Genomic DNA, 14386 nt, shown 5'->3' with positions numbered 1-14386 from the left:
AACGCTACCTGTATAAACATGGAAATATCAGCACCGCTATCAGTATGAACTTGGAAGTTTCTACACCGCCATCTGTATGAACATGGAAATATCTTCACCGCCTTCCGTATGAACATGGAAATATCTGCACCGCCATCTGTATGAACATATAAATATCTACACCGCCATCTGTATTAAGATGGAGATATCTACACCGCTATCTGTATAAACATGGAAATATCTACACCGCTATGTGTATAACATGGAAATATATACACCGCTACCTGTATAAACATGGAAGTATCAGCACCGCTATCGGTAGGAACAAGGCAATATCTACACGGTTATCTGTATGAACATGGAAATATCTACACCGCTATCTTTATGAACTTGGAAATGTCTTCACCGCCATCTGTATGAACATGGATATATCTACACAGCCATCTGGATGAACATGGAAATATCTACACCGCTATCTGTATAAACATGGAAATATCTACACCGCTACCTGCATAAACATGGAAATATCAGCACCGCTATCTGTATGAACATGGAAATATCTACACCGCCGTCTGTATGAACATGGAAATATCGTCACCGCCATCTGTATGAACATGGATATATCTACACAGCCATCTGTATGAACATGGAAATATCTTCACCGCCATCTGTATGAACATGGATATGTCTACACAGCCGTCTGTATGAACATGGACATATCTACACCGCTATCTGTGTAAACATGCATACATCTTCACCGCTATCTGTTTAAACATGGAAATATCTACACCGCTATCTGTATGAACATGGAAATATCTACACCGCTATCTGTTTGAACATGGAAATATCTACTCCGCTATCTGCATGAAAATGGAAATATCTACACAACTATCTGCATATAAATGGAAATATCTACACAGCTATCAATTTGCACATGGAAATAACTACACCGCTATCTCTATAAACATGGAAATATCTACACCGCCATCTGTATGAACATGGAAATATCTACACCGCCATCTGTATTAAGAAGGAGATATCTACACCGCTATCTGTATAAACATGGAAATATCTACACCGCTATCTGTATGAACATGGAAATATCTACACCGCTCTCCGTATAAACACGGAAATATGTACACCGCTACCTGTATAAACATGGAAGTATCAGCACCGCTATCGGTATGAACATGGCAATATCTACACGGCTATCTGTATGAACATGGAAATATCTACACCGCTATCTGTATGAACATGGAAATATCTTCACAGCCATCTGTATGAACATGGATATATCTACACAGCCATTTGGATGAACATGGACATATCTACACCGATATCTGTATGAACATGGAAATATCTACACCGCTATCTGTATGAACCTGGAAATATCTACACAGACATCTGGATGAACACGGAAATATCTACACCGCTATCTGTATGAACATGGAAATACATGCACCGCTATCTGTATGAACATGGCAATATCTAAACCGCTATCTGTATGAAAATGGAAATATCTACACCGCTATCTGTATGAACATGGAAATATCTTCACCGCCATCTGTATCAACATGGATATATCTACACAGCCATCTGGATGAACATGGAAATATCTACACCGCTATCTGTGTAAGCATGCATACATTTTCACCGCTATCTGTATAAACATGGAAATATCTACACCGCTATCTTTATGAACATGGAAATATCTACACCGCTATCTGTTTGAACATGGAAATATATACAGCGCTATCTGCTTAAAAATGGAAATATCTACACTGCTATCTGTATGAACATGGAAATACATACACCGCTATCTGTATGAACAAGGAAATATCTACACCGCTTTCTGTATGAAGATGGAAATATCTACACCGCTATCTGTATGAACATGGAAATATCTTCACCGCCATCTGTATGAACATGGATATATCTACACAGCCATCTGGATGAACATGGAAATATCTGCACCGCTATCTGTATGAAGATGGAAATATCTACACCGCTATCTGTATGAACATGGATATATCTACACAGCCATCTGGATGAACATGGAAATATCTACACCGCTATCTGTGTAAACATGCATACATCTTCACCGCTATCTGTATGAACATGGAAATATCTGCACCACCATCTGTATGAACAAATAAATATCTACACCACCATCTGTATTAAGATGGAGATATATACACCGCTATCTGTACAAACATGGAAATATCTACACGATTGTCTGTATGAACATGGAAATATCTACACCGATATCTCTTTGAACAGGGAAGTATATACACCGCTATCTGCTTGAAAATGGAAATATCTACACAGCCATCTGCATATACATGGGAATATTTACACAGCTATCTCTTTACACATGGAAATAACTACACCGCTATCTGTATGAACATGGAAATATCTACACCGCCATCTGTATGAACATGGAAATATCTGCACCGCCATCTGAATGAACATATAAATATCTACACCGCCATCTGTATTAAGATGGAGATATCTACACAGCTATCTGTATAAAGATGGAAATATCTACACCGCTATGTGTATAAACATGGAAATATCTACACCGCTATCTGTATAAACATGGAAATATCTACACCGCTACCTGTATAAACATGGAAATAGCAGCACCGCTATCAGTATGAACATGGAAGTATCTACACCGCCATCTGTATGAACATGGAAATATCTTCACCGCCATCTGTATGAACATGGAAATATCTGCACCGCCATCTGTATGAACATATAAATATCTACACCGACATCTGTATTGAGATGGAGATACCTACACCGCTATCTGTATGAACATGGAAATATCTACACCGCTATGTGTATAAACATGGAAATATCTACACCGCTATCTGTATAAACATGGAAATATCTACACTGCTACCTGTATAAACATGGAAATATCAGCACCGCTATCTGTGTGAACATGGAAATATCTACAACGCCATCTGTATGAACATGGAAAAACCTTCACCATCATCTGTATGAACATGGATATATCTACACAGCCATCTGTATGAACATGGAAATATCTTCACGGCCATCTGTATGAACATGGATATGTCTACACCGCCGTCTGGATGAACATGGAAATATCTACACAGCTATCTGTATGAACTTGGAAATATCTACACCGCTATCTGTGTAAACATGCATACATCTTCACCGCTATCTGTATAAACATGGAAATATCCACACCGCTATCTGTATGAACATGGAAATATCTACACCGCTATCTGTTTGAACATGGAAATATCTACACCGCTATCTGCATGAAAATGGAAATATCTACACAGCTATCTGCATATACATGGAAATATCTACACAGCTATCTGTTTGTACATGGAAATAACTACACCGCTATCTCTATAAACATGGAAATATCTTCACCACCATCTGTATGAAAATGGAAATATCTGCACCGCCATCTGTATGAACATATAAATATCTACACTGCCGTCTGTATTAAGAAGGAGATATCTACGCCGCTATCTGTATAAACATGGAAATACCTACACCGCTATCTGTATGAACATGGAAATATCTACACCGCTACCTGTATAAACACAAAAATATGTACACCGCTACCTGTATAAACATGGAAGTATCAGCACCGCTATCGGTATGAACATGCCAACATCTACACGGCTATCTGTATGAACATGGAAATATCTACAACACCATCTGTATGAACATGGAAATATCTTCACCGCCATCTGTATGAACATGGATATAAGTACACAGCCATCTGGATGAACATGGAAATATCTACACCGCTATCTGTATGAACATGGAAATATCTACACCGCTATCTGTATGAACATGGAAATATGTACACAGCCATCAGGATGAACATGGAAATATCTACAACGCTAACTGTTTGAACAGGGAAATGTATACACCGCTATCTGCTTAAAAATGGAAATATCTACACCGCTATCTGTATGAACATGGAAATACACCGCTATCTGTATGAACATGGAAATATCTACACCGCTATCTGTATGAACATGGAAATATCTACACCGCTATCTGTATGAACATGGAAATACCTTCACCGCCATCTGTATGAACATGGATATATCTACACAGCCATCTGGATGAACATGGAAATATCTGCACCGCTATCTGTATGAACATGGAAATATCTACACCGCTATCTGCATGAACATGGATATATCTACACAGCCATCTGGATGAACATGGAAATATCTACACCGCTATCTGTTTAAACATGCTTACATCTTCACCGCTATCTGTATAAACTTGGAAATATCTACACTGCTATCTTTATGAACATGGAAATATCTACACCGCTAACTGTTTGAACAGGGAAATATATACACCGCTATCTGCATGAAAATGTAAATGTCTACACAGCTATCTGCGTATACATGGAAATATCTACACAGCTATCTCTTTACACATGGAAATAACTACACCGCTATCTGTATGAACATGGAAATATCTACACCGCTATCTATATGAACATGGAAATATCTACACAGCCATCTGGATGAACATGGAAATATCTACACCGCTATCTGTATGGACATGGAAATACATACACCGATATCTGTATGAACATGGAAATATCTACACCGCTATCTGTATGAACATGGAAATATCCACACCGCTATCTGTATGAACATGGAAATATCTACACCGCTATCTGTATGAACATGGAAATATCTTCACCGCCATCTGTATGAACATGGATATATCTACACAGCCTTCTGGATGAACGTGGAAATATCTACACCGCTATCTGTGTAAACATGGAAATATCTACACTGCTACCTGTATAAACATGGAAATATCAGCACCGCTATCAGTATGAACATGGAAGTTTCTACACCGCCATCTGTATGAACATGGAAATATCTTCACCGCCATCCGTATGAACATGGAAATATCTGCACCGCCATCTGTATGAACCTATAAATATCTACACCGCCATCTGTATTAAGATGGAGATATCTACACCGCTATCGGTATAAACATGGAAATATCTACACCGCTATCTGTATAAACATGGAAATTTCTACACCGCTATCTGTATAAACATGGAAATATCAGCACCGCTATCTGTATGAACCTGGAAATATCTACACCGCCGTCTGTGTGAACATGGAAATATCGTCACCGACATCTGTATGAACATGGATATATCTACACAGCGATCTGTATGAACATGGAAATATCTTCACCGCCATCTGTATGAACATGGATATGTCTACACAGCCGTCTGGATGAACATGGAAATATCTACACCGCTATCTGTATGAACTTGGAAATATCTACAAAGCTATCTGTTTGAACATGGAAATATCTACACCGCTATCTGCATGAAAATGGAAATATCTACACGACTATCTGCATATAAATGGAAATATCTACACAGCTATCTCTTTGCACATGGAAATAACTACACCGCTATCTCTATAAACATGGAAATATCTACACCGCCATCTGTATGAACATGGAAATATCTACACCGCCATCAGAATTAAGAAGGAGATATCTACACCGCTATCTGTATAAACATGGAAATATCTACATCGCTATCTGTATGAACATGGAAATATCTACACCGCTATCTGTATAAACACGGAAATATGTACACCGCTACCTGTATAAACATGGAAGTATCAGCACCGCTATAGGTATGAACATGGCAATATCTACACGGCTATCTGTATGAACATGGAAATATCTACACCGCTATCTGTATAAACATGGAAATATCTACACCGCTATCTTTATGAACATGGAAATATCTACACCGCTAACTGTTTGAACAGGGAAATATATACACCGCTATCTGCATGAAAACGGAAATATCTACAGAGCTATCTGCTTATACATGGAAATACCTACAGAGCTATCTCTTTACACATGGAAATAACTACACCGCAATCTGTATGAATATGGAAATATCTACACCGCCATCTGTATGAACATAGAAATATCTGCACCGCCATCTGTATGAACATTTGAATATCTACACAGCCATCTGTATTAAGATGGACATATCTACACCACTATCTGCATAAACATGGAAATATCTACACCGCTATCTGTATAAACATGGAAATATGTACACCGCTATGTGTATAAACATGGAAATATCTACACTGCTATCTGTATAAACATGGAAATATATACAACGCTACCTGTATAAACATGGAAATATCAGCACCGCTATCAGTATGAACATGGAAGTTTCTACACCGCCATCTGTATGAACATGGAAATATCTACACCGCTACCTGTATAAACATGGAAATATCTACACCGCTATGTGTATAAACATGGAAATATCTACACTGCTATCTGTATAAACATGGAAATATCTACAACGCTACCTGTATAAACATGGAAATATCAGCACCGCTATCAGTATGAACATGGAAGTTTCTACACCGCCATCTGTATGAACACGGAAATATCTGCACCGCCTTCTGTATGAACATATAAATATCTACACCGCCATCTGTATTAAGATGGAGATATCTACACGCTATCTGTATAAACATGGAAATATCTACACCGCTATGTGTATAAACGTGGAAATATCTACACTGCTATCTGTATAAACATGGAAATATCTACACTGCTACCTGTATAAACATGGAAATATCAGCACCGCTATCTGTATGAACATGGAAATACCTACACCGCTATGTGTATAAACATGGAAATATCTACACCGCTATCTGTATAAACATGGAAATATCTACACTGCTACCTGTATAAACATGGATATATCAGCACCGCTATCTGTATGAACATGGAAATATCTACACCGCTTCTGTATGAACATGGAAAAATTTTCACCGCCATCTCTATGAACCTGGATATATATACACAGCCATCTGTATGAACAAGGAAATATCTTCACCGCCATCTGTATGAACATGGATATGTCTACACAGCCGTCTGGATGAACATGGAAATATCTACACCGCTATCTGTATGAACATGGAAATATCTACACCGCTATCTGTGTAAACATGCATACATCTTCACCGCTATCTGTATAAACATGGAAATATCCACACCACTATCTGTATGAACATGGAAATATCTACACTGCTATCTGTTTGAACATGGAAATATCTACACCGCTATCTGCATGAAAATGGAAATATCTACACAGCAATCTGCATATACATGGAAATATCTACACAGCTATCACTTTGCACATGGAAATAACTACACCGCTATCTCTATAAACATGGAAATATCTACACCACCATCTGTATGAACATGGAAATATCTGCACCGCGATCTGTATGAACATATAAATATCTACACCGCCATCTGTATTAAGAAGGAGATATCTACACAGCTATCTGTATAAACATGGAAATATCTACACCGCTATCTGTATGAACATGGATATATCTACACAGCCATCTGGATGAACATGGAAATACAACACCGCTATCTGTATGAACATGGAAATACATACACCGCTATCTGTATGAACATGGAAATATCTACACCGCTATCTGTATGAACATGGAAATATCTACACCGCTATCTGTATGAACATGGAAATATCTTCACCGCCATCTGTATGAACATGGATATATCTACACAGCCATCTGGATGAACATGGAAATATCTGCACCGCTAACTGTATGAACATGGAAATATCTACACCGCTATCTGTATGAACATGGATATATCTACACAGCCATCTTGATGAACATGGAAATATCTACACCGCTATCTGTTTAAACATGCATACATCTTCACCGCTATCTGTATAAACTTGGAAATATCTACACTGCTATCTTTATGAACATGGAAATATCTACACCGCTAACTGTTTGAACAGGGAAATATATACACCGCTATCTGCATGAAAATGGAAATGTCTACACAGCTATCTGCGTATACATGGAAATATCTACACAGCTATCTCTTTACACATGGAAATAACTACACTGCTATCTGTATGAACATGGAAATATCTACACCGCTATCTGTATGAACATGGAAATATCTACACAGCCATCTGGATGAACATGGAAATATCTACACCGCTATCTGTATCAACATGGAAATACATACACCGATATCTGTATGAACATGGAAATATCTACACCGCTATCTGTATGAACATGGAAATATCTACACCGCTATCTGTATGAACATGGAAATATCTACACCGCTATCTGTATGAACATGGAAATATCTTCACCGCCATCTGTATGAACATGGATATATCTACACAGCCTTCTGGATGAACGTGGAAATATCTACACCGCTATCTGTGTAAACATGCATACAACTTCACCGCTATCTGTATAAACATGGAAATATCTACACCGCTATCTTTATGAACATGGAAATATCTACACCGCTAACTGTTTGAACAGGGAAATATATACACCGCTATCTGCATGAAAATGGAAATATCTACACCGCTATCTGTATGAAAATGGAAATATCTACACCGCTATCTGTATGAACATGGAAATATCTACACTGCTATCTGTATGAACATGGAAATAGCTTCACCGCCATCTGTATGAACATGGATATATCTACACAGCCATCTGGATGAACGGGGAAATACCTACACCGCTATCTGTGTAAACATGCATACAACTTCACCGCTATCTGTATAAACATGGAAATATCTACACCGCTATCTTTATGAACATGGAAATATCTACACCGCTAACTGTTTGAACAGGGAAATGTATACACCGCTATCTGCTTAAAAGTGGAAATATCTACACCGCTATCTGTATGAACATGGAAATACACCGCTATCTGTATGAACATGGAAATATCTACACCGCTATCTGTATGAACATGGAAATATCTACACCGCTATCTGTATGAACATGGAAATACCTTCACCGCCATCTGTATGAACATGGATATATCTACACAGCCATCTGGATGAACATGGAAATATCTGCACCGCTATCTGTATGAACATGGAAATATCTACACCGCTATCTGCATGAACATGGATATATCTACACAGCCATCTGGATGAACATGGAAATATCTACACCGCTATCTGTTTAAACATGCATACATCTTCACCGCTATCTGTATAAACTTGGAAATATCTACACTGCTATCTTTATGAACATGGAAATATCTACACCGCTAACTGTTTGAACAGGGAAATATATACACCGCTATCTGCATGAAAATGTAAATGTCTACACAGCTATCTGCGTATACATGGAAATATCTACACAGCTATCTCTTTACACATGGAAATATGTACACCGCTATCTGTATGAACATGGAAATATCTACACCGCTATCTATATGAACATGGAAATATCTACACAGCCATCTGGATGAACATGGAAATATCTACACCGCTATCTGTATGAACATGGAAATACATACACCGATATCTGTATGAACATGGAAATATCTACACCGCTATCTGTATGAACATGGAAATATCTACACCGCTATCTGTATGAACATGGAAATATCTACACCGCTATCTGTATGAACATGGAAATATCTTCACCGCCATCTGTATGAACATGGATATATCTACACAGCCTTCTGGATGAACGTGGAAATATCTACACCGCTATCTGTGTAAACATGGAAATATCTACACTGCTACCTGTATAAACATGGAAATATCAGCACCGCTATCAGTATGAACATGGAAGTTTCTACACCGCCATCTGTATGAACATGGAAATATCTTCACCGCCATCCGTATGAACATGGAAATATCTGCACCGCCATCTGTATGAACCTATAAATATCTACACCGCCATCTGTATTAAGATGGAGATATCTACACCGCTATCGGTATAAACATGGAAATATCTACACCGCTATCTGTATAAACATGGAAATTTCTACACCGCTATCTGTATAAACATGGAAATATCAGCACCGCTATCTGTATGAACCTGGAAATATCTACACCGCCGTCTGTGTGAACATGGAAATATCGTCACCGCCATCTGTATGAACATGGATATATCTACACAGCGATCTGTATGAACATGGAAATATCTTCACCGCCATCTGTATGAACATGGATATGTCTACACAGCCGTCTGGATGAACATGGAAATATCTACACTGCTATCTGTATGAACTTGGAAATATCTACAAAGCTATCTGTTTGAACATGGAAATATCTACACCGCTATCTGCATGAAAATGGAAATATCTACACGACTATCTGCATATAAATGGAAATATCTACACAGCTATCTCTTTGCACATGGAAATAACTACACCGCTATCTCTATAAACATGGAAATATCTACACCGCCATCTGTATGAACATGGAAATATCTACACCGCCATCAGAATTAAGAAGGAGATATCTACACCGCTATCTGTATAAACATGGAAATATCTACATCGCTATCTGTATGAACATGGAAATATCTACACCGCTATCTGTATAAACACGGAAATATGTACACCGCTACCTGTATAAACATGGAAGTATCAGCACCGCTATCGGTATGAACATGGCAATATCTACACGGCTATCTGTATGAACATGGAAATATCTACACCGCTATCTGTATAAACATGGAAATATCTACACCGCTATCTTTATGAACATGGAAATATCTACACCGCTAATTGTTTGAACAGGGAAATATATACACCGCTATGTGCATGAAAACGGAAATATCTACAGAGCTATCTGCTTATTCATGGAAATACCTACAGAGCTATCTCTTTACACATGGAAATAACTACACCGCAATCTGTATGAATATGGAAATATCTACACCGCCCTCTGTATGAACATAGAAATATCTGCACCGCCATCTGTATGAACATTTGAATATCTACACCGCCATCTGTATTAAGATGGACATATCTACACCACTATCTGCATAAACATGGAAATATCTACACCGCTATCTGTATAAACATGGAAATATGTACACCGCTATGTGTATAAACATGGAAATATCTACACTGCTATCTGTATAAACATGGAAATATCTACAACGCTACCTGTATAAACATGGAAATATCAGCACCGCTATCAGTATGAACATGGAAGTTTCTACACCGCCATCTGTATGAACATGGAAATATCTACACCGCTACCTGTATAAACATGGAAATATCTACACCGCTATGTGTATAAACATGGAAATATCTACACTGCTATCTGTATAAACATGGAAATATCTACAACGCTACCTGTATAAACATGGAAATATCAGCACCGCTATCAGTATGAACATGGAAGTTTCTACACCGCCATCTGTATGAACACGGAAATATCTGCACCGCCATCTGTATGAACATATAAATATCTACACCGCCATCTGTATTAAGATGGAGATATCTACACGCTATCTGTATAAACATGGAAATATCTACACCGCTATGTGTATAAACGTGGAAATATCTACACTGCTATCTGTATAAACATGGAAATATCTACACTGCTACCTGTATAAACATGGAAATATCAGCACCGCTATCTGTATGAACATGGAAATACCTACACCGCTATGTGTATAAACATGGAAATATCTACACCGCTATCTGTATAAACATGGAAATATCTACACTGCTACCTGTATAAACATGGATATATCAGCACCGCTATCTGTATGAACATGGAAATATCTACACCGCTTCTGTATGAACATGGAAAAATTTTCACCGCCATCTCTATGAACCTGGATATATATACACAGCCATCTGTATGAACAAGGAAATATCTTCACCACCATCTGTATGAACATGGATATGTCTACACAGCCGTCTGGATGAACATGGAAATATCTACACCGCTATCTGTATGAACATGGAAATATCTACACCGCTATCTGTGTAAACATGCATACATCTTCACCGCTATCTGTATAAACATGGAAATATCCACACCACTATCTGTATGAACATGGAAATATCTACACTGCTATCTGTTTGAACATGGAAATATCTACAACGCTATCTGCATGAAAATGGAAATATCTACACAGCAATCTGCATATACATGGAAATATCTACATAGCTATCACTTTGCACATGGAAATAACTACACCGCTATCTCTATAAACATGGAAATATCTACACCACCATCTGTATGAACATGGAAATATCTGCACCGCGATCTGTATGAACATATAAATATCTAAACCGCCATCTGTATTAAGAAGGAGATATCTACACCGCTATCTGTATAAACATGGAAATATCTACACCGCTATCTGTATGAACATGGATATATCTACACAGCCATCTGGATGAACATGGAAATACAACACCGCTATCTGTATGAACATGGAAATACATACACCGCTATCTGTATGAACATGGAAATATCTACACCGCTATCTGTATGAACATGGAAATATCTACACTGCTATCTGTATGAACATTGAAATATCTTCACCGCCATCTGTATGAACATGCATATATCTACACAGCCATCTGGATGAACATGGAAATATCTGCACCGCTATCTGTATGAACATGGAAATATCTACACCGCTATCTGTATGAACATGGATATATCTACACAGCCATCTTGATGAACATGGAAATATCTACACCGCTATCTGTTTAAACATGCATACATCTTCACCGCTATCTGTATAAACTTGGAAATATCTACACTGCTATCTTTATGAACATGGAAATATCTACACCGCTAACTGTTTGAACAGGGAAATATATACACCGCTATCTGCATGAAAATGGAAATGTCTATACAGCTATCTGCGTATACATGGAAATATCTACACAGCTATCTCTTTACACATGGAAATAACTACACCGCTATCTGTATGAACATGGAAATATCTACACCGCTATCTGTATTAACATGGAAATATCTACACAGCCATCTGGATGAACATGGAAATATCTACACCGCTATCTGTATGAACATGGAAATACATACACCGATATCTGTATGAACATGGAAATATCTACACCGCTATCTGTATGAACATGGAAATATCTACACCGCTATCTGTATGAACATGGAAATATCTACACCGCTATCTGTATGAACATGGAAATATCTTCACCGCCATCTGTATGAACATGGATATATCTACACAGCCTTCTGGATGAACGTGGAAATATCTACACCGCTATCTGTGTAAACATGCATACAACTTCACCGCTATCTGTATAAACATGGAAATATCTAAACCGCTATCTTTATGAACATGGAAATATCTACACCGCTTACTGTTTGAACAGGGAAATATATACACCGCTATCTGCATGAAAATGGAAATATCTACACCGCTATCTGTATGAAAATGGAAATACATACACCGCTATCTGTATGAACATGGAAATATCTACACCGCTATGTGTATAAACATGGAAATATCTACACCGCTATCTGTATAAACATGGAAATATCTACACCGCTACATGTATAAACATGGAAATATCAGCCCCGCTACCTGTATGAACATGGAAATATCTACACCGCCATCTGTATGAACATGGAAATATCTTCACCGCCATCTGTAGGAACATGAATATATCTACACAGCCATCTGTATGAACATGGAAATATCTACACCGGTATCTGTATAAACATGGAAATATCTACACCTCTACCTGTATAAACATGGATATATCAGCACCGCTATCAGTATGAACATGGAAGTTTCTACACCGCCATCTGTATGAACATGGAAATATCTTCACCGGCATCCGTATGAACATGGAAATATCTGCACCGCCATCTGTATGAACCTATAAATATCTAAACCGCCATTTGTATTAAGATGGAGATATCTACACCGCTATCTGTATAAACATGGAAATATCTACACCGCTATCTGTATAAACATGGAAATTTCTACACCGCTATCTGTATAAACATGGAAATATCTACACCGCTACCTGTATAAACATGGAAATATCAGCACCGCTATCTGTATGAACCTGGAAATATCTACAACGCCGTCTGTGTGAACATGGAAATATCGTCACCGCCATCTGTATGAACATGGATATATCTACAAAGCGATCTGTATGAACATGGAATTATCTTCACCGCCATCTGTATGACCATGGATATGTCTACACAGCCGTCTGGATGAACATGGAAATATCTACACCGCTATCTGTGTAAACATGCATACATCTTCACCGCTATCTGTATAAACATGGAAATATCTACACCGCTATCTGTATGAACTTGGAAATATCTACACCGCTATCTGTTTGAACATGGAAATATCTACACCGCTATCTGCATGAAAATGGAAATATCTACACGACTATCTGCATATAAATGGAAATATCTACACTGCTATTTCTTTGCACATGGAAATAACTACACCGCTATCTCTATAAACATGGAAATATCTACACCGCCATCTGTATGAACATGGAAATATCTACA

This window comes from Gorilla gorilla, chromosome 19 (assembly GCF_029281585.2).
Source record: "Gorilla gorilla gorilla isolate KB3781 chromosome 19, NHGRI_mGorGor1-v2.1_pri, whole genome shotgun sequence".
NCBI lineage: Eukaryota > Metazoa > Chordata > Mammalia > Primates > Hominidae > Gorilla > Gorilla gorilla.
Note: the sequence above shows the minus strand (reverse complement) of the source record.